Source organism: Panicum virgatum, unplaced genomic scaffold (assembly GCF_016808335.1).
Source record: "Panicum virgatum strain AP13 unplaced genomic scaffold, P.virgatum_v5 scaffold_199, whole genome shotgun sequence".
In the NCBI taxonomy this organism is placed as follows: Eukaryota; Viridiplantae; Streptophyta; class Magnoliopsida; order Poales; family Poaceae; genus Panicum; species Panicum virgatum.
In genome coordinates, this window is record NW_024376263.1 from 82,711 (window position 1) to 105,201 (window position 22,491).

A 22,491-nucleotide genomic window follows, 5' to 3' on the forward strand; every position below is an offset into this window, starting at 1 on the left:
CGCTCGCGCGCCCTCCGCCGCCCGCGCCCGTACATGCCCGCGCGAGCACCCGCCGCCACCCGCAATTCCTCCTCCCCCACCAGCAACCTCCGCCAGGCGCTCCTCCACCTCCACCGGCGCCGCCTAGCGCCCAGAGCGCCGACTACCCCCATAGTCGAGGCGATGGGCTTGGCCTAGCGACTAATCACGCCTAGTCGCCGCCTAGGCGCCGCCTAGCCGAACTTTGGGCTCAAGACCTGAAAACTGTACAGACACGATTTGTATTTACAAATGGGCAATCTGTCCAGTGCTTACAATGCAAGGGGCTCCAGGACATGGATCCATCCATTCAGGCCTACTAACCACATCTAGTGCTATATTAGCTGGACAAATGCATCTATCTATTCAACAACATCCATCTGTGAATACAGGAGACATGTGCATGCATTCTATTTCCACCTGGGTCCATATGCACAACCCCACTAGCCCAGGCAGCAGCAGCCCCTACCACACCTGATTTTTGGTATCAACCACCTCCAAACCTTTTTACAGTTGGTAAAAGCAAAGGTACAACCCGAATGAGGTGACTATTTACATTTCGGTTAACCTAATAACCTAGGTATGATTAATTTATTGGGGGGGGAGCCTCCAAGTTCAATGACAGGACCACTGTAGGGGTTCGTAAACCTTCTGCAAGGAGGCTAATGAAAAATCTTGGCTTCGCTGTATCTTACAAACTGCACACACATCCCGAGAGGCAATATGAACCGAGACCCCCGGTCATATACCACCATGTTGCCGGCAACCAGGCTTCACATCATCTTGAATCTTGTAGCTGGACCTTGGTGTGGACCCATTGCTTGGCCAAAAAGATAAGGCCTACTGGTTGCATCGTTGATGCATGTCAAGGGATGCCGATCTCATCTTACTTGTAGTTTTCCTCGGCATAGAGACGAGCATTATCATCAGCACCAGCAGCCAAGAGTGATTTGTACGGGCGGAAAGAAAGGCAGTTTACACTGCCTATTCTTTGGCCCATAAATGATGGCCGGTAGCGAATTATCATCAACTGCTCTCCTTCAAGACTGAACACTTTAATCATCTGCTTGGCTGAGCCACTAGCAACAACTGGGGCATGCCGGTGAACAGCTAAGGCGGTAAGTGAACCCCTGTGTGCCTCAATAGTCAGGTAGGGTTCTGCTGCCCTTCTAACATCAAGAAACTGAATGTCTCCAGCTTGAGACGCACTTACAATCTGTGATACCATAGATGATTGAAAAGGGTGCCTTGTAAAGCTTTGAGCAAGCCCACAGTTGCTTCAACAGCTGAGAATAAAAAACATAGCAATGCAAAGAAGTGGTAGTGCATACCTTGTATGGATCAAACCCAGGCTGAAACCCTATGCCCACAACCTTTTCCGTTCTTGGGGCATGTGGCCTTGCCATATAGATCAGCCTACAGTATAGGAAAAGAATATTCAGAATAAAAAATTATATAGGTTGACAGAAAAGAAAGAGGAAGGATGACATTGGATAGGGCACATATAACATTTGCATGGTATGCTGGCAAGAGGACATAGGAAATAGATACTACTGTACTTACCTATCAGGAGAGCGAACATCAAATATCCTGACAGAACCATCAGCAAAACCAGCAGCAAAGTGTCCAGAGCGGACCTGAGATGTGGACTGAAACAGAAGCAACAAGCAAAGGTCATGCTCAAGAACAGATGATGCAAACAAGATTACCATAAAACTCGCTGCAATAGCAAGAATTAAATACTTAAAGCAATCAAACATCAAATTTCATGTCTATGGAATGAAAATACATATGTTCCTGAGAACTTTCAATCAGTGGCGGACCCAGGGATCGAAAGAGCCTGGGCCAAGCTTAAGACAGTGGCCAGCGCGATGTGCTAGCATTAGCTTGTTGCACATATAGCAAGGAACCCACGCAAGTGCCCAAGGTCGCGGGCCCTGGGTTCACCGGTGCTTTCAAGTTTCAACATGTTATAGGAGAATAACAAGATGAGCTGATAAACCATTACACTGGAGCACAGTACTTATTTTTGTTAGTAAAAAAGCATAGTTTTAGCCACAGCAGGAGAAAATCTTTTAGAAAATTCCTATATTTGCCTCTTCTCACATTGTTCAACCTACTTGAGACAAGATGAAAACAACACCAAAAGCCACTTCCACTCATAAAACCTCGCAATTTCAACCGCACACAATTACAAGTCTAGGAGAGTGCATGTGCATTAATATAGTGTACCTCAACTCTTTTATACTACATGTATTTTGTTGTCAATATAACTATCAAATACAAACCCTGAATTATGTGATACTGTGACTAGCAGTCAAATACAGGTACACGGTAATGTTGCAAGTTATTGATTAATATAGAACAGGAATATCTATGGTTATTTCCTCAGTAAGGAAGTGCAAGATAGCCTACTCAAATAACAAAAGGAAATTACTTGAACTAATATTTGAATTGCTCATATAGCACATGGTAACAAGAACTTACCAGGGCAGAAATTGCACTATCACCAGATGACTGAATGGTACTGAGAAGTTGTTCCTTGTCAAGATCCCATACCAAGATGGAAGACATGTCACCAGAAGCATACTATTGAACAACAAAAGGAAGCAAGTTCCTGTATTAGAACAGCCTACAGCACATAAAATAAAATTACAGAACCAATGGGAAAGTAGTAGAATATTACCAGGCAACCAGATTGCTGCAGCCAATCGATCACAATACTGCGACTTGCAGCTCAATGACCCTGAACTGATGAGAAAGGAGTTACAAGTGTTTGTCCTCCCTTTTGAGTAAAATTTTTCCATATACGTACATTTCCATCACCTGCAACATGAAAATTAGATAATGCAATAATAGAAGATATAAGTATACAAGGAAAAGCATAGAGAAGTGAGGCATACTTGAGGCAGCTAAAAGCAAGCTCTCATCAAGCTCGTTGATAAGCAAGAGTTTCGATAGCCCTCTGTTGGACAATTTATGGTTTTGAAAAGAGTTCACTGGTAGTGCATCATCGTAGTTCCAGTGTTCCACACTCTGACATGAGATAGAACTTTAGCACAACTGCAGTAGTGCATTTCAAGCACCAGGATCGTTAATTGAAATAACAATTTCACCTTATTTGTTCATTTTCATCAGCTGCGATGACGATTGGAGAAAATGGCAACAATAATGCTGTTTTTGTACCTGAATCAAACCTTGTATCCCAAGTTCCCAACTAGCAATTTGGCTTGTCATCTTGTAAGCTCCTATTCCCAGGGCCCACAATAATAATAAAAAACAGATAATAAGCAAGAATATCAATAAAACAATGTAACGCAGACTAATGTAGGCCACATACATGATCACTGGCACTTAGCTATGCAATCTAGAGCAATTTGTTCTCTCTTTTCTTCTAGCATGGGCCTCTTCATTATCATCAGAACCAGTTAAAAGTGGCCTAGAGAAGTGTCCACAACTCCAGTTGTAAATTGTTGATTGGGGAAGTTTGCTTAGTTCAGCATTACTAGGAGCCGTAGCAGAGCTTAAAAGGGGATCAGCTAAGCCCTCAGGAGAATTCATAGGATGTGATCTGAACTCCATAGAACACACTCGGCATAATCCTGTAAGATAATCATGTTGAGGGGGGCTAAAAGGGGGCGTCCTAAATGCAATTGAGAAGTTTCCTGCAAAATATTCAAAGACTCAATTCAATAATTATTCTTTCCTTGAACAACCAGTGCACAATATTGAGGCATTCCGACCTACAAGCACAGCAAGGAAAGTGAGGGAGTAAAACATACCAGAATTCATATCAAACCAGGAAGAAGAGCGTGCCATTCCAAAGTTTGATGGAGGTGCAGATGTCTCCCCTTGATGTGCACCTCCACTGTTAAATCTGTTTTTCATGACCACTTGCTCGACACCTATAAGGGACAGTGCTCTCCGACCAATAGTTGCAATTCTTGGGTAAGGATCTTTAGCAACAGAACACATAGTTGATATATATTGAGAATAAATGACAGTCAGCAGGCCTCGATCTAGTGTAGCTGAGGCCACCATTACTTGCATTCTCTATCAGTAATATGCCTGAATCAGAGTGTTGGGAAGAATCATCTGACTGGGGAGAACCATGCATGATGCTACTTGTTGCAATCGGGCTGCTCGTAGAAACCCTTACACCACGACCAGTGGCACTGCTATCAATGCCAACCCTTAGCACAGGACCAATATGAGAAGCAAGGCCACTGCTGCCTTGTCGAATGTTGTTGGGACTGTAGACATTGTTTGGACTACTTATATTGGCCAGTGATGGTGGTGACTCCAGCAATGAATTGGTTTGAGGTTTCCAATACTCAGCAGCAACAGATTTGAGATGGCTTATTATGACCCAATGCAAAACGAGTAAGCGCTGAAAATACATCAGATCAACTCAAAAAGGCTCAAAAGAATATTCTATGTTCAACACAATAAAAGGGTGCCCTACAAAAAATGATATATTTTTTGCTAATGCACATACCTATAGCAATCTCACATCTAACAAGGGGGCTACAATCTGAAGAGACCTGCAGAAGGCTTCGAACAACATTTATTTTAGCTTTTACTTTTTCATCATCATCAGAATCATCATCAGCACCATTTGATGATGTTGATCCCATATCCAGGAGATTCCCAAGTGCAAAAACAGCAGAAGCTCTGACCTGGCAAGACCAAATATTTAATAAATATATTGTGAAGGAAGCAAAGGAAAGAACAGATGAAATATGAAGGCATTGTACCTCAGGTTGTGGCTCCGATAACAAATAAATTAAAATTTCTGGTGCATTTGATTGCAGACCAAGTAACTGAGCCTCAGCAAAATCTTCCCAGAGTTTGCCAAGGCATAAACAAAGCCACTGCAAAAGCAAAGGCTCTGTCTGTGCATCATGGGGATTTTCAGGATGCAGATGTCTCAGACAAACATCTATAAGACATGCATGAATACAGGCCTCTTGACCTGTCCTATGCCCATCCACAATAACTGCTAAAATGAAAGCGGCCATTGCACGCTGCTCTGGGTAAGCATCCAAACTGTCAAGAAATCTGATAAAATATGTATGTCCTCCATCTTTAACCAAGTCAACCTGGCACGACTGCCATTTGGGGAAAAGTATACAGGTTAAACACCTGATCCTTACAATACAACGGAACTTCACAAGACTCCAAACAAGAGTGCATACCTTATCAAGAGATAGAATTTTCGTCCATATGAACACAAGAATTTGACGCAACTCCATTGCACTTGTTTGAAGCAGTTTGAGCACATAAGGAAAGATTCCAACAGACAGGGCCTAAAACAATGAGGTGAAACGGATTGGGCGCATCATAATATAAATAACAAGAACTTGTAAAAAGGTACATGCAGAAGAGCTCAAGTACAAACCAAATCAACTGCCCATGGTCCCATGTCAAGAAATCTTCCAAGCAAAACAAGCGCTCTAAATCTATGTGATTGACTAAGCAGGACCTGCACAAAACTGATGTAAGAAAGAAAGGAATGGAAGAAAAGAAACATAGTAGATGGGATAAATTTAAGGGAAAGCATGTGAAACATTTTACTAAATTAAACTTATAGAAGCGAAGAGAAGGGAAATGAGGTATTTCTAAAGAGCTAACAGAGTTAAACTGGGTTTTACAAATGATGTTGACCTTTACGAAACTGTAACATAAAAATGTCTTACCTGAAGAACTATAGGTAACTGTTCAGGGGGCTTCTTGTCCTCAGAACCATGATCAAGCCATACTTCAAAAGCCGTCAGTTGTTCCGTGAAAAAAGGGCTAGGCTGGTTTGAATTAGGAGACAAATGAATTGGCTATACTGAAGTGATTATATTCAAAAGGCAAAATAATACTAAACAACTGATGTATTTGTTAATAAAGGGCTAAGTAACAAGTAGAAAACCTGAAACTCTGCATTTGGATCAGCAATTAACTGAGGAAGCTTGGAAAGGCAAATCTCAGCAGCCATGTCCCATGCGTCCCTGGGATTTCACAAGTTACAAAATGCACAAAATAGCTAATGCAAAAAACATAAGGACTAGTCAGGTTAGCTACCACATATGGTGTTGATGTGTCGGTGGTAACAACGGATAAGAAATTGGAGAACAATCTGTGGATCGCATGATTCTCTCAGCAAGCAGGAAGTTACGAAAGAGACTAGCAACCAGAAGATCATGCCTGAAAAGCCTTTGGAATAGATCTGCACAGTGATTCTTTATCATAAACCCAACACAGCCAGACATTTACTTTAACTCAAATGATCTTCTCTGATTTTCTTTTTTCTCAAAAATATTATATCTAGATGCCATACCATGAGGAAGAACATTCCATGCAATAGTGTCTGTAATGGCAGTGAAAATCCAATTCAGTTCTTGTTGGTCCCTGCAATCAAGGGCCAGGTAAGCAACCTGCTCACCTTCCTCTCCCTCTCCTTTGCTCCAAGGTAGAAGAAGAGCTGAGCTCCTCTACACACACATACACTCACAGCTCTCTGCGTTGGCTGAGAGCTAGAGACTAGAATGTGGCAAACTAAACTTTTTTTTCTCATTGCATTGCACTCATATTTATACACCATTGCTACCTACTCTAAGGCTAATAACTTCTATCATTAGTGGCCTAGAGCCATAAGTCAACAAAAGCTGCTAGCAAACTGCAGACTTGCCTTGCTAGCAAACTACAGACTTGCCTTGACTTAATCAGATAAGGGACAGCTGCAGATTAAGTCTTACATTACTTCCCCTAATCCTGCTGCTAGTCCTGGACCTTATCCATGCCGATCATCTTCCTCAATTCCGAGAACCGAAGACGCCCGAGCGACTTGGTGAGGATGTCAGCGAGTTGCCGTCCGGTGTCGACGAACTCGATGACAAGGTGCCCCCCATCGACGCAGTCCCGAAGAAAATGGAACTTCACATCGATATGCTTGCTTCGGTCGTGAAAGACGGGGTTCTTTGCCAGCGCAATGGCCGGCTGGTTGTCCACCTTGAGTGCTGGCGGGCGAGCTTTAACGCCAGTGAGCTCACCCAGCAGCCGGCGCAGCCAAACAACTTGGCACGCCGCGGTGGCCACTGCAATGTACTCCGATTCACAGGTTGACAGCGCCACCACCTTCTGCTTCAGTGACTGCCAAGCCACCAGTGCGGTTCCAAGGGAGACGAGCACACCTGTGGTGCTCTTCCGTCCATCCACATCTCCAGCCATGTCCGCATCGCTGAATGCCGTCAGCTGAAGCCCGCCGTGCCTGGGGAAGACGACGCCCATGTCCAGAGAGCCCTGGACGTAGCGCAGCACCCGCTTGACCGCTGTCCAGTGGTCCTCCCGCGGGTCTTCGAGGAATCGGCTCACATACCCGACCGCGAACGTGATGTCCGGCCGCGTATGCGTCAGCCACCGCAGCCCGCCGACGATGCTCCGGTAACGCGTTGCGTCCACCCTCGCCGCCGTGCTGTTCTTCGACAGCTTGATCCGCTCCTCCATCGGCGTCGCCATGGGCTTGCAGCCCGTCATCCCGGCCTGCTCCAGCAGCTTGAGCGCATAGGCGCGCTGGCCCAGCGCGATGGAGTCCCTCCCCTGCTTTACCTCGATGCCGAGGTAGTAGGAGAGTGCGCCGAGATTGCTCATCTTGAAACGAGCCGCCATCTCGCATTTGAACGCTTCAATGTCCTGCGCCCGAGCTCCGGTGACGATCAGGTCGTCCATGTACACGCCGACGATGAGCTCTTCCTTCCCCCGTCGTCGTGTGTACAACGCATGCTCGGTGGCGCAGCGTGCGAACCCAAGCTCACCCATGGTGGTGTCGAGCTTGGCGTTCCACGCCCTCGGAGCTTGGCGCAGCCCATACAGAGCCTTCCACAGTCGGAGCACCTTGTGCTCTGCAACCCCGGCACCGCGAAGCCCGGCGCCTGCTTGACGTAGACCTTCTCCTCCAGGTCGCCGTTCAAGAACGCCGATTTGACGTCTAGGTGATGGACCTGCCAGTCCTTTGCCGCCCCAAGAGCTAGCAGCAACCGCACCGACTCCATCCGAGCCACCGGTGCGAACACCTCCTCGAAATCAATCCCTTCCCGCTGCACAAAACCACGGGCAACGAGCCGAGCCTTGTGCTTGATAATGGCGCCGCGCTCGTCCCGCTTTACCTTGTAGACCCATTTCAGGCCAATCGGCCGGCATCCCGCCGGCGGATCGACCAGCTCCCAGGTGCGGTTGTCCTCGATTGACCGCATCTCCTCCATCATGGCTTTCCGCCAGTCCGCGTCACGCTCCGCAACCGCGAACGTGGCCGGCTCCTCCGCGCTCATGAGCATGAGCTCTGGATCGGTGAGACGCGAGGCCAGCCCCGGCAGCTCTGCATCACCGATGACGTCGTCCACTCGCCTGAATCGGAGCTCCTCTCCATCGTGGTAGGCATCCACGAACTCTGAGTAGGAGGACGGGGGGGATGCGAGCTCAAGATCCGCCGCCGCTGTCGGGGTTCCCTGTTCTGGAAAAACAGGGGAGGCTGGGGACGCTGAACTCGCCTCGCCAGGACTTGGCGGAACCTCCGCCGTGCCAGGACTTGGAGGCTCCACCGCCTCCGCTTCTGGCTCCTGCGCTGCCTCCTCTGCGCCACTCCGGCGCTCGATCACCAGCTGCTCGACGACGAAACGGTGCTCGTTGCGGCGGAGATCGGAGTCCCCTGCCCCGCTGTCGAGGGTGTCACCTGCGCCTCGCTCGAGGGTGTCACTAGTGCCGCTCTCGAGGGTGCCCCCTGCGCCTCGCTCGAGGGTGTCACCTGCGCCTCGCTCGAGGGTGTCACCAGTGCCTCGCTCGAGGGTGTCCCCTGCGCCCGCCGCCTCGTCGAAAACGACATCCCGGGACACCACCACCTTCCCCCGGGCTGGGTCGTAGAGCCGATAGGCCTTCGTCCCATCCTCATAGCCCAGGAACACCATCTTGGTGCTCCGATCTTCAAGCTTCCCAAGGCCTGGCTTGACTGTCTTCACGTACCCGATGTAGCCAAACGTGCGTAGGTATGAGACGTTTGGCTTACGCCCATACCACGCCTGATACGGCGTCATCCCCTTCAGGGCCTTGGTCGGTGAGCGGTTCAAGATGAACACCGCCGTGCTCACCGCCTCGCCCCAGAATTCCGCCGGCATCGCCTTCGCCTTCATCATCGAGCGTGCCATCCCAACGATGGTTTGATTTCGCCGCTCGACTACGCCATTCTGCTGTGGCGAATATGGCGTCGTCAGTTGACACGCCACTCCCTCTCCTGCGCAGTAGCTAGCGAATTCCACCGCCGTGAACTCGTCGCCACGGTCGGTTCTGAGGATGCGCAGCCTTTTCCCGGAGTCCGCCTCTGCCCGCGCCTTGAAGCGCCTGATGGCCTCCGCCGCCTCATCTTTGCTCGTCAGGAGCTGCAGCCACATATACCGACTGCAGTCGTCCACGAGCAGGAGGAAGTATCTCCGACCACCATGCGTCGCCGGCGTGATGGGCCCGCACAGGTCTCCGTGGACCAGCTGGAGCACCTCCTGCGCCCGGTACTTGGCCGTCTTTGGGAATGGCAGACGCCTCTGCTTCCCGGCCAAGCAGCTGTCGCAGAGCTCGTCGACGTGCTTGATCTGCGGCAGCCCAGTCACCATCTTGCCCAGGCGTCCAAGCGCCTCGAAGCTCAAGTGGCCGAACCTCCCATGCCACAGCCATGGTTCCTCCGTGCACGCCGCCGCGAGACACACCGGCTGCTCCACCTTCAAATCCAGGAGATAAAGCCGGTTACGGGAATGTGTTACCTTGGCGAGAAGACGCCGTTCCCGGTCCCTGATGCTCAGTACTCCAGTCTTGATGAGCACCTCGGACCCGTGCTCATCCAGCTAACCCAAGCTCACGATGTTTGAGCGCAGCTGGGGAATGTAGAACACGTCCTGGAGTGCGCGGTGCTCACCGTTGCGGCACCTGAAGAGGACTATGCCCTGCCCGCGGATGATGACCCGCGAGCCATCGCCGAACTTGACCATCCCGGTCTTGCTTTCGTCGAGGTCAGAGAAGGCGACCCTGCTCCCCGTCATGTGGTTGCTGGCCCCAGAGTCCAGGTACCACCTCTGCTCCAGCTCGTCGCCGACCGCGCCCAGCAACACCCGCGCCTCTGGCTCATCAAGGTTAACGGGCTGCGGCGCAGTCCTCTGCTCCGTGTCCACCTCCTCTGCTTCGCCATCCTTCAGCGCGCAGTATTGCGCCATCAACAGCGCGTGGTCGTCGTCGCTCTCTTCTTGAGCTAGGTGGGCCTCCTCTTTCTTCTCTTTCCGCTCCGGGCACTCCTTAGCCCAGTGCCCGATCTTGCCGCACTTGCGGCAGGCATCGGGGTCGAAGTTCTTCTTCTTCTTCCCCTTCCCGCACGGATTCCTGCGCGCCTTGTTGCCGCCGGCATACCCGCCGCGGCTTGAGGAGTTCTCCCCGGTCCGCCGCTTCATGCGCGCGTTCCACTCCTCCTCGGTGAGCAGCAACTTACCGCTCTCCTGCCTCCGTTCCAGCGGCGCATCAGAACGCCCTTCGGCCAGGCGAAGTCGACCGACGACGTCCTCGAGTGAGACCTGATCCAGGTCCAAAGTGCCCTCGATTGTAACCGCCATCTGGCTGTACTTGGCCGGGCACGCGCGGAGCAGCTTGCAGACGACGTCCTCTTCCTCCAACTTCTTCCCCAGCGTTGCCAACTGGCTTGCCAACGACTGGAGTCGAAGCGCAAAGTCCTCCACAGCCTCGCCGTGGTGGAACTTCAGGTCGTCGAAGTCCCTGCGCAGCTGCTGCGCCTTAGCCCTCTTGGCTCGATCCGAGCCAACGCGGAATGAAGCAAGCATGTCCCATGCTTCCTTTGCCGTCTTCTTGTTGCCGATGGCCTCGTGGAACTCTGGTGGCATGGATGACAGCAGTGCGTCCATGGCCTGGACGTCTTCATCCTCTTCTTTGGTGCCGACTTCCACGGCCGTCCAGAGCTTGCGCGCCTTGAGCCGCCACTTCATCAGCACCACCCACTCGCCATAGTTGGTGCGAGTGAGCTGCGGCTAGTCCCGCGAGCTCGTCTCTCGCACCGTCCTGATCACAACCTCCGAGACATCCTTCCCCTTGTTGCCTGCACTGGACGCCGGGGAGTCATCGCCAGCCATCGTTCAGCCGCTGGGCTAGAACGACACCGTACGGCTCTGATGCCACTTGTTGGTCCCTGCAATCAAGGGCCAGGTAAGCAACCTGCTCACCTTCCTCTCCCTCTCCTTTGCTCCAAGGTAGAAGAAGAGCTGAGCTCCTCTACACACACATACACTCACAGCTCTCTGCGTTGGCTGAGAGCTAGAGACTGGAATGTGGCAAACTGAACTTTTTTTTTTCTCATTGCATTGCACTCATATTTATACACCATTGCTACCTACTCTAAGGCTAATAACTTCCATCATTAGTGGCCTAGAGCCATAAGTCAACAAAAGCTGCAAGTCAACAAAAGCTGCTAGCAAACTGCAGACTTGCCTTGCTAGCAAACTGCAGACTTGCCTTGACTTAATCAGATAAGGGACAGCTGCAGATTAAGTCTTACAGTTCTCCAAGAAGAGTTTTACGGTCATTTTTCCTTCCAGGAATTTGGTCAATAAGAGAATGATCCATAGAACCACTGAGTAATGATCTCTTACAAAACCTGCTTAGTTTATAGGCATGGCCCCATGTAAGCACAAAATGCAAGGAGGAAGGGAGGGAGGGAGAGAGAACAAACCAGTGCAATGCCATCTTGATGGGTGTTGTAAGGCAAGCCGTAAACACATCAGCAGGAAATTCTGCACTCTGGGGAAGAGTTTGATGTGCTTCGCAGGCAGCAAGAAGAATGCAATCCTTCTGCGAAGACGAAGAGGAGCTAGAACTCCAGTCTAGGCGCTGAAGTAAACAAAAGTCACTACGTAAATTAGACAATTCAGGAATAAGAACAAAACAGACACATAAATCATGATTACCTTCAACTTCAAGAATAAGAGATATAAATTATAAGAATATAGCATACCTCTAGAAAAGCTTTCACAATAATTCCAGCTGCTGAGCAGTCAAAAACATAAATGGAAGGTGTTTTTAGCCAAGAATCAAGATCAGTAATCGGAAGTGGAATATACTGTGTGTAACTCTGCAACAAATTACAAAAAAGACATTTTATGAAAGACGCCTATGATAAGTACATGCAGCAATCAGTACAGTGTCTTAGTAACATTTACCTTGTTAAACACCCAAATCTCACCATTAGTTGTAGGCTTTGGTACACCATGGCCATTGTAATGGAAAAGGACTCTCTCTGATCTGGCATATTTGCGGCAAGTATTACAAAGCTTCTTAACTTCCTCCACAGTTGGATCTAGCTGAAGCTTGTAACGAGCCTGCAAGCGACATTAGGATTTAGGACATGAAGATGCAAACAATCGACATCAAAATTCAAAATACCACAGAAGTTAAACAGGAAAGCAAATTATTCACCTTAGGTTGCCAGCGCTCATACTGTGAGTGCAAAGTTTTTCCGATATTTTCTAGGGCTTTAGGAGGTGCCATAGAAAATGGATCTGAAAAAAAAAAGAAACAAAAAGTCTATGAACAGATCTCAAGGCAATTCACAAGGGAAATAACAGTATTTAAGTTCAAACCTATCAACCAATATGAATTCCCATGTCTAAAATCTCGTAAATAAATTTTCCAGTTTCTTGACAAATAATTTTCCAAGCACTACAAAGTTGTAATTCATCAACAATAAACACCAGTTATACAATTTTCACCTCTGGGATTGGTACATAAAATGATATAAAAACTATGGGGCAAAATAATGCCATATGGGAACAGTATGTATCAGACAGTTTCATTGCTACGGTTATCACTTATTTGGCATTGAGAAATGTAAAAGATTAAAAAAAACACAGTTTCAATCAAATGGTGAAAAGCAGATGATTTTTTATGCCATCCTAACTTGCAAGGCATATTCACATGGAGATGAGCTGAATCCCACAAATATCATAGGAAAAACAGATTTATCAGATGCAAATAACTGTAATTTTTTTCCTCAGCTAATAATAAATTAGGAAATATGCAGTCGAATAAACAATTACCTATCCAGCACTCCATTCTTGCGCAAGGGGAAATTTTAATTACATCGGGTGGATCAACACTAATGTTTAAACATAATACAAGTGCGACACATCCAGTCTTCATCTGCACAACAAAATTCATCATTAATTAGTAAATGTCATGTAAAGAAACACGGAGAATCATCCCATGGACAGACAAAACAAAACATTAAATAGCTATAAATTTCATAATGACGTAGTAATTTATGTTTCGGACCAACACTCAAAACATTGCATGCCACATGCCAGCTATAATAAACACCCAATGCCCCATCTGGTCTGGTGCTTCATGCAATTGCAATATGCACAATGTGGCATCCCTGAGGCCACTGTTGGCTTACACGCCAGCTTTGTTACAGTGGAATCACATAAGCATTCTTTAAGCCTCCAGTGGCACTAATAACTTGGGCAGCAAACTTTGCTTCAGCCAATGGCTATACTAAACAATATGATCCATGTTTTAACTTATAGTTTCACCAACAGTAAACAAGCGACTTAGTATTTCTTTAACAATATATGATGCCAGTCACTGATAAGTTGTGTCACTTGGAAGGGAGACTAGGCATTCATTCTGAATGCAATAGCGACTATTGGACCCCAAAAATACTTTGAGGATTGTGCAATTTCCATTTTGTTGTATATGTAGGTATGCGGAGGCCACCATACTCATCACAACATTGACAGTACATGTTAGGCAAATCCAGAGTAATACTGTTTACTTGGTATAAAAAAAGACTGGTTGAAACACTGGTAATCAGGGGCGGAGATAGAAAGCCCCTCCAGCCCAGGCTAAGCCAGTAAATAACACCAGGTTAATTAAAATTATGCTAAAATATTACTATTTTGGACTAAATACTATACAGGCTTATGTGGGATGAACTGAGCTGGACCCGTGCTGCAGCACGCCGAGCATGGATCCTGGCTCCGTCCCTGCTGGTAATCACCATGCTATGCATAACTGGTCGATAAAATTAAGAATGCGCACGAGTCTGATGTCATAGCAGGCTACAATAATTTCTATTTTGTATTAATTATTATTAAAGCCGATCACCTCAGAAGCGGAAGATACTCAGCTGTGGCAAACAATAACTCACTCCACCACATCACAATTGTCCAGCTTGCAAGACTAGTGAACTTGTCATTACTTATTCCGCGACTTCCGGGGTCTCATTACATCTGGCAGCACCGCTGTTAAAATCTTTTTGGTAACGGAAATTTTGATTAACAATGTTGAGTTTGCAGGTCCTATATAACCACTTCACCCGACTAATTTACCATTTTTAAGCTCAATCAGTTAATTGCAACCCTATGAATCCCTCCAAGCCAAAACGCTCCGAGTCCAGCAAACAATCAAGTATAATAGCAGAATCGGTACAAAGTGCATCTGCATACTGGATCGCATCCATTACCCGATCCTTTGGGCGCCACTTGGAGACGAGGCCACTGGTGGAGGGCCCGGAGGCGGCGGTCATAGCCTCGTCGATCTCCTCGTGGTGCTGCTCGCACAGCACCACCACCTGGGGCAGGTACGCCACGGGCGCCGGCTTCTCCACCTCGGCGGGCTCTAGCCCATTCCTGGGCTCCGGACCGTTGGCTAAGGGGAGGTCATCCGTGACGTGGTTGCGGTGGTGATTCGGCAGCGGCGCCGTGGGCGCGGCCGTCGACGGTGAGGACGAGGAGTGGATGAGCCTGGACGCCATGAGATCTCCCAATGCCATGGACGCTGGGTGTGTCTCCTGCTTATCCCTCAGCCGGCAGCCATGATGAGGTGAGGTCGGGGAGCTTGGTCACCTACATGGATCGAATTAGGCCAGCGTGGTGAATCGGGAGGGGGGCAGCCAGATGGTCAGTGGGGTGGGGAAGATTGGGCGGAGGTTGTTGGGGTGGGGGGGTTGGGGGAGGGGTTTAGGGTTAGGGTTTGGACTCGTTTCGGCTGGAGGAGAGAGAAAGGGAGGAAGAGATGGGAAGCGGCGTCCCGGTCAAAGCAGAGGGAAGGCAGGCAGACAACGCGCGAGAGGCGAGCAGAGAGATTGACGGGGCCGGAAAATCCCTAGATTACTCTCTTCTTCCCATGTTTTTATTTTTACTAGTTTTGGCATGCCTTGTAGCCGTCTTCTTTCTATTCTTACTCCTAATTTTTCCCATTATCTACTTTTTCACTTTATCTTATCTAGTACGATGAAAAGCACTTACTTATCTGATTATTTCATTTATTTTATTTCAAAAAAATTATTTTATTTATAAAATATATTTTAAATAGAATTTATCTTGCGCGGTGGACTCGTTGGATGTATGTAGACATATATCTCTGCAGTTGTTCTCAATCTTGGAAGAGACGGCGAGCTAGCAATATATTGCTCTCAACCATCATCTTACATAATGTCCGTCGTTTGCTAATATCCCTCCTTCAATTTTTGGCGGCTTCGCTATAGCCAGATCTGTCACTGCATCATGTGTAAATATGTGTACCTAGTATGCATGTTTATTTGTTTTTACTTTAAAATTTATGTTTAACATTTGGAACAATGGAAACTACTCCCTCTATTTTTTATTTACATGTCGTTTGTCCTAAGTCAAACTTAGCAAACTTTGATCAAACTTATAGAAAGAAATAATAACACTTACAATACCAAATTTGTTTCATTGAATGCACCCTGAAATAGCGCGGCTCCAACGACTGTCCACACGAAGCGGCACTTGCCGATGCTCTTGGTAGACCTTGCACGCTCATAGACGATCCGGTAGATTGCACAGGCCTCCATGAACACCTCGGAGGGGGCCCGCCGGGTTTCTTCGAATTCTTCGGCGCCATAGAGCAACTGCAAGTTTATTTATTGCTCATGAGCCATGTATATGTGCTGGTCTACCTTAGCTTATTCTTTGTGGTTACAGACATGCCGGCAGTTATCAAGTAAAAAGATTGAATATGCTTACACGTTTATAGTTTTGGTAGAGTTTTTGAAACTCATCGTCCTTTTCTTCTTTATCCAGACTAATAAGTTCCCTACTCTTTCTCAAGTACTCTTGGTAGCGGTCCTCCCATAAGGATGTGCATTCTGGGGTTGCCTCCACCTCAGTGAAGCATGGCAGCATCGTTATCTCTGATTACAACAAGCAAAACAGAGAGATGAGAAAATGAGTATATCTGTGTTGAAATGTGTAGCTTCAGATTCATATTATTTAAGAAATTAGGAAAACAAGACCAGCTGATAGATAGCAACAAAAAATAATTCTGAGTTGCATACAGGGTACAGAGTATTCCATCACCGAAATACTGGAACTACCAAGTTGTCCAATATAAAATCTATTACAATTAGCTGCACAATAACTCTCGATAAGGTGAGACTAGGAAAAAAAATCTTGGAATACTAAACAAGTTTATGGCTGAAGGGATTAAAGGAAAAAAGAAACACACTGAAAGAACACATCTGTTTTTCTAATGTGCATGAACAGATAGGACAACTAAATTTTACCCCAGTTTGTTTCTCAACCAAGTACCTTCATATCAGTTTCAGATCAAACCCAGCTGAAAAAAAAATCCTCCCACGAAATTTACTCATACCTAACCAGATTTTGGGGATATCTTAGTTGTGTATATATACAAAGGCAGGGAACTAAAGCTGATGGAAACCAAATCTAAATTATAAGCCCTGACAATGCAAAATTAGTTTACTATATCATAAAACACCATTATACAGGCCCATAAGATTTATGACTAGTGAACTTGGAAACTTGCCCGCCATGGCTCTTGTCAGCTGCACCTTGGATGAGGGGTGGTGGCTGTGGAATGAAAAAAATGAAGAAAAGGATAGATGTGTTTCCATGTGCTGGTGCTAGAGTAAATTAGGTAACTCTGGATATAGTTTAGGATTGATTGTAATCCCAGTATAACCTAATTCCTTTTTGCCCTCCAAGCCATGTACTCCTATATAATCAGCCCAAGGTGCTCAAGCAATATATCCCACGCATTATACCCAATCTTACATATGGTATCACGAGTCTAGATTCTAACCTTACGCCTCTGGCCTCCGTTGCCCTCGCGCCGCCCCCGGGGAGATCTATGCGCAGATCCCTCTGATCCACCGCGCAGTCGTGGTCAAGACACAGCAGAAGGGCCTACCTCTACCTATGGCCGATCCATGGCTGTGTTGCGCGTCGTCCTCGTTGGGCACCGCGTCACCATGGGGCCACCGCCGGGCCTACCTTGCCTCCACGTCGTCGTCCCTTCAGCTCCGATTTGGATCCGCCGCCCCTTCCACGCCAGGCGCTCCTCCCACCAGCGCCGCCGCACTGCTGCCCTGAGCGCGAGTGCGCAGTTGCGAAGGTAGGGTCGCCAGGCCATCACGCCGTTGGGTCCCGCCGGGCCGTAGCGACGTGGGGATCTGCCCCTCCCGCCCTCCAAGGCCGGCTCTCTCTCTTCCGCTCTGCTACGCCTACTATCCCCTTCCTTCTCAGCTCCGCTTCCGCCGCCGCCATGGAGCGTGAGGACGCAACTGCGGGGGGAGGCTCAAGGGCCATCAGCCTGCCGCGTAGCTAGAGCGGAGACTCACCTCGCCCCCTTCGCTATGCCTCTCTCTCCCTCTATTTCTTTTGACCAACGGTGGATGAGATAAGGATAAGGTGGAGCGCATCACTAGGTGCACCCATGATTGTACCCATAGGCCTCTTGTTGCTATGTTTCTTTTTTTTCCCTATCAGAGATCGGGTTTGCATCACCCTTCCGTTCGTCGCCACATCGTCATCGACACTCCCAAGGATGAGGTTGTCACTGCGCCCTCACAGGCTGCAGAGCCGACGTTCGTGATCAAGCCACCATCAATGGTGTCGCTGCCTTTTCAGGCGGTGACACCACCATGCTGCTGGTCCTCGTCAAGCTAGCTCTGGGTCCAAGTCCGCGCCTATTGCCCCACGCTCGCGGACACTGACGCTGATGTTGCTAAAGGAAGATGCAGTCACGCTCTTTAGTTGTGCCATCTACCATCGCAGTCGGTTCATTGTCCTGCTGAACCTGTTGGCAAGCTGCTGATTTTCTATATTCGGGCGCCTTCGCTGACACTTTGGACCCGCGTCCTCCACGGCTTCAACCACATCCACCTGGACCTCGGCTACTTCGGCACTAAGGGGCTACCATGTGCTTGACAAGCCTCTTTGGCTCCCATTCCTGCCACAACATCTGCGGCGCATCGAAGGTTGTGATTATGGGGGGATGTCATATGTTTGGCTTATTCTCCAATCTCATCGTTTGCACGCTCCTGTTGTGACTGCGGGGGATGAGTATATTAGGAAACTCCAGATATAGTTAGTTTAGGATTGAATGTAATCCCAGGTAACCTAATTCCTTATCTCTAGGAGAGGCTACTTGCCCTCCAAGCTATGTAATCAGCCCAAGAGGCTCAAGCAATATATCCCACGCATTATATCCAATCTTACAGCTAGTGTTCTGGTCCATCTATTCAAACTATGGGCCTGTTCAGGACTGCTCACCACTCCACGTTTCCAGCTCCATGGAGTGGACTCCCTCCCCAATGCCCCAACTCCACCAAACCCCTGGAGCAGCCAACTCAATGGAGCTTGAGGCCTCCCCTATTTTGTTTTAATGGATTTGATGGACTAGGTAAAAGGGTGCTCTAGAAATTTGTGGAGCTACTCCACCATAGAGTTTTTGGAGTGAAGCTGAAAACATCCAAAACAGGCCTATAGACTCAAATTTAGCATCTCTGAACCATCCTCTGCTCCAGGCCACTAATTGTCACCCCATTGTGCATCAGCGACTAGAAAATGGATCCATTTTGGGGCATTGCTGAGGAAGGAGGACAAACGAGACAATACATACTGCTTTCTTCCTTCTAGACACCACTACAATGAATATCCTTACGAAGCATGGATGGTTTAGCAATATGTTCTCATTTGATATTACCTGATCTTTGCTTTCATAAAGAACTATGGGAAAATTACCTCCACGGCCCTAGAAATAATACCACTCCCTTCATGGCCCTCAAAAGTTGAATCTTCCTTATTTGGCCCTAATTTTAACTTTTATCCCTTCTATGGCCCTATCGTCAAAGTCTGTCAGTGGTATTGTTTGAGGGCCAAATAAGGAAGATTCAACTTTTGAGGGCCAACAAGGGAGTGGTATTATTTCCAGGGCCGTGGAGGGAATTTTCCCAAGAACTATAGCTATATTATTTTAGATTTGATTTGAAGCATATGGTTCATTTTTTAATAAATATTGGCTGCCCACATCCTCAATTGTAGAGGTTGGAATATAAACTATTCCACTATCTAATACTTGGCACATACATCCTCGAACGTAGAGGGTCGAATATTAACTATTCTATTATCTACAAAAATCACAGTGGACCTGAAACTAAATGAGCTTGCAAAGTAGCAATCATAGTGAAGGGAATAAGTCTCTGTACTTGTGGTCTTTGTGGGGCTGCAGCATGTGGGGCTGCAGCATCTCATTTTTCTGCAGCATGCACTAGCACCATTGCTGCCCTAGAGGACAGCATCTTGGACTGCTTTAGCATCTAGATAGGACAGCAGTTAGTCCTTTCATTTGGCATCTTAGACTAGGAGTAGTCCTTTCATTTGGCATCTTAGACTAGGAGTAGAATATGCCTCAGTGTTGGCTGCCCTGCAGCTGTGTATAAATGTGTTGCCTCCCCTCCCGTTGGATGGCATGGCATTGTGAGTGTGAATGAAGAAAAACCCAGAAAACTTCCCCAACTTAAGTGTCATCCTCTCAGCTCAATGAGAGTGAAAATTGAGCTTCTAACATCTGGTATCCGAGCCGTACTTTCCTGTAGGTTAGACATTTCCTGCACTTCTCCCTCCCAAGCAGCAGCTAGCACAGCAGCAGCTAGCGCAGCAGCAGCGGCAGTTAGCGCAGCAGCAGCGGCTAGCGCAGCAGCACCTGCTGCACCCTCTACTCCACGTTCCTCACCCGAGCAGACGAGCGGCAGCTCGTCTGAGGTTGCGTCTTCTCCACGCAGCAGCCCCCTGGAGGCGCGCCATGTCCGACGCACCGTCTCAGCGCTCGGTCGCCTCGAGCGCACGGCGTCAGCGAGATGCCGAGCTCGCCGCGGCAGAGGAGCGCAGGCGAGCGACGGCACAAGCCGCTGCAGCAGCAGCGAGGGCGGCCAGGCTGGCTGCAGCGGAGCTGGCGGCGGTCAGGGCGGAGGTGGAAGCAGAGGCGGCGGAGGATGCAGCGCGTGCGGCGGAGGTCGAGGTTGAGACCTTGCGCGGCAGCCTCAGAGGCTCCATCGCCGGCGACGCCACCGCCGACGAGGACCTTGAGGAGTTGGAGAGGGAGAGAGCGCGGGAGCGGACCGCGCGGTGGGCAGCAGTCCACCCCAGCGGCGGCGGCCTGGACGGCGGCGCGCCCGGCGGCGGTCCAGGGGCCCGCGCGCCTGGCGGCGGCCTAGGAGGCGGCGCGCTCGGCGACGGTCCAGGGGCCCGCGCGCCCGGCGGCGGCCTAGGAGGCGGCGCGCCCGGCGACGGCCCAGGGGCCCGCGCGCCCGGCGGCGGCCCAAGGGGCCGCGCGCCCGGAGGCGGAGGCAACGCCCCTGGCGGCGGCCGCGCCCTTGGCGGCGGCGCGCAGGGCGGTGGCGGAGCTCCTGGCTGGGGTGCGCGCGGCGGCGCCCCCGGCTACCACGGCCTCCAGGCGGTGGTCAGGGACGTCGGTCCCGGTGGTGGGTGGCCCACCCTCACCAAGACCAACTACGTCGAGTGGGCCGCAGTCATGGAGGTGAAGCTCCAGGTGCGGCATATGTGGGAGGCAGTCCGGTACGGCGACGTCGACTACGATGAGGATCGACGGGCGTTGGATGCTCTCATCGCAGCAGCCCCGCCCGAGATGCAGTTCACGCTTTCCAAGAAGCGAACTGCCAAGGAGGCCTGGGACTCCATCGCTGCGGCACGTATCGGCAGCGACCGCGCCCGCAAGACCACTCTCCAGGCACTTCGCAAGGAGTGGGAGAACCTGGCCTTCAAGCCAGGTGAGGATGTTGATGACTTCGCCCTCCGTCTCAACACTCTACTGCAGAAGGTGGTGCAGTTCGGCGATGACACCTACGACGAGGAGAGAGCCGTCGAGAAGCTTTTCCGCTGCGTCCCCGAGAGGTACAGGCAGACCGCTCGCTCGATCGAGTCTCTGCTAGACCTCTCCACCATGACGATTGAGGAGGCGATAGGTCGCCTCAAGGTCGTCGACAGCGACGAGCCACAGCCTCCCTCGGGAGGCATCTCCATCGGTGGGAAACTCCACCTCACTCAGGAGCAGTGGGAGGCTCGGCGCGGTGACAGGAGGAGGGGGGAGCCCTCTTCCTCGACTGGTGGCCGCAAGCGCGGCAAGCCGCGAAAGGGGCGCGGAGGTGCCCAAGCCGGGGCACGAGGGCGCACCGAGGGTGGCGCCCGCAGAGATGCTCAGGGCGGCGCCGCTGACAGGCCCAAGGCGGCACGAGACGACGCCTGCCACAACTGTGGCAGGCCCGGCCACTGGGCCAGGGACTGCCCGCAGCGGAGGCGTGGGGGCCAAGCCCACGTCGCGGAGGCCCAGCCGGATGACGAGCCGGCTCTGTTCCTACTCCATGGGGACATGGAGCCGCAGCCGGCGGCACCGCCTGTCACCACTCTACTCCACCTCGACGAGCCGCGTGCCCGAGTTCTCCTCGGCAACGGCTCCGACGACGACAGGGTCGATGGCTGGTACCTCGACTCCGGCGCCACGCACCACATGACCGGGCGGCGGGAGTTCTTCTCCGACCTGGACGTCGACGTAGGTGGCTCCGTCAGGTTCGGGGACTCCTCCGCCGTGGAGATCAAGGGCGTGGGCTCCGTGATCTTCACCGCCAAGTCCGGAGAGCACCGGATGCTCACCGGAGTCTACTACATCCCGGCGCTGCGGAACTCCATCATCAGCCTTGGGCAGCTCGATGAGAGCGGCTCCCGCGTGGTGATCGACAGCGGGGTCCTCCGCATCTGGGACCACCGTCGCCAGCTTCTCGCCAGGGTGGTTCGAGGGAAGAACCGCCTCTACATCCTCCATGTCGGGGTGGCCCAGCCTCTTTGTCTTGCAGCTCGCAGGGACGACGAGGCATGGCAGTGGCACGAGCGCTTTGGGCACCTCCACTTTGAGGCCCTGAAGCGGCTCGGTGCCAAGGAGATGGTGCGAGGCCTCCCGTGCCTCGACCACGTGGAGCAGCTCTGCGACGTCTGTGTGCTGATGAAGCAGAGGCGGCACTCCTTCCCCCAGCAGGCGAGCTTCCGAGCCAAGGAGCGGCTCGAGCTCGTACACGGGGACTTGTGTGGCCCGGTGACACCGGTCACACCAGGA

General features: G+C 50.1%; 2 pseudogenes; both read right to left on the reverse strand.

Moving 5' to 3' along the window:
• Positions 1–237: 237 nt before the first annotated feature.
• Positions 238–14,945, reverse strand: LOC120693890 (annotated as a pseudogene).
• A 1,177-nt stretch (positions 14,946–16,122) lies between these two features.
• Positions 16,123–22,491, reverse strand: part of LOC120693889 — a 32,365-nt pseudogene continuing 25,996 nt past the window's right edge.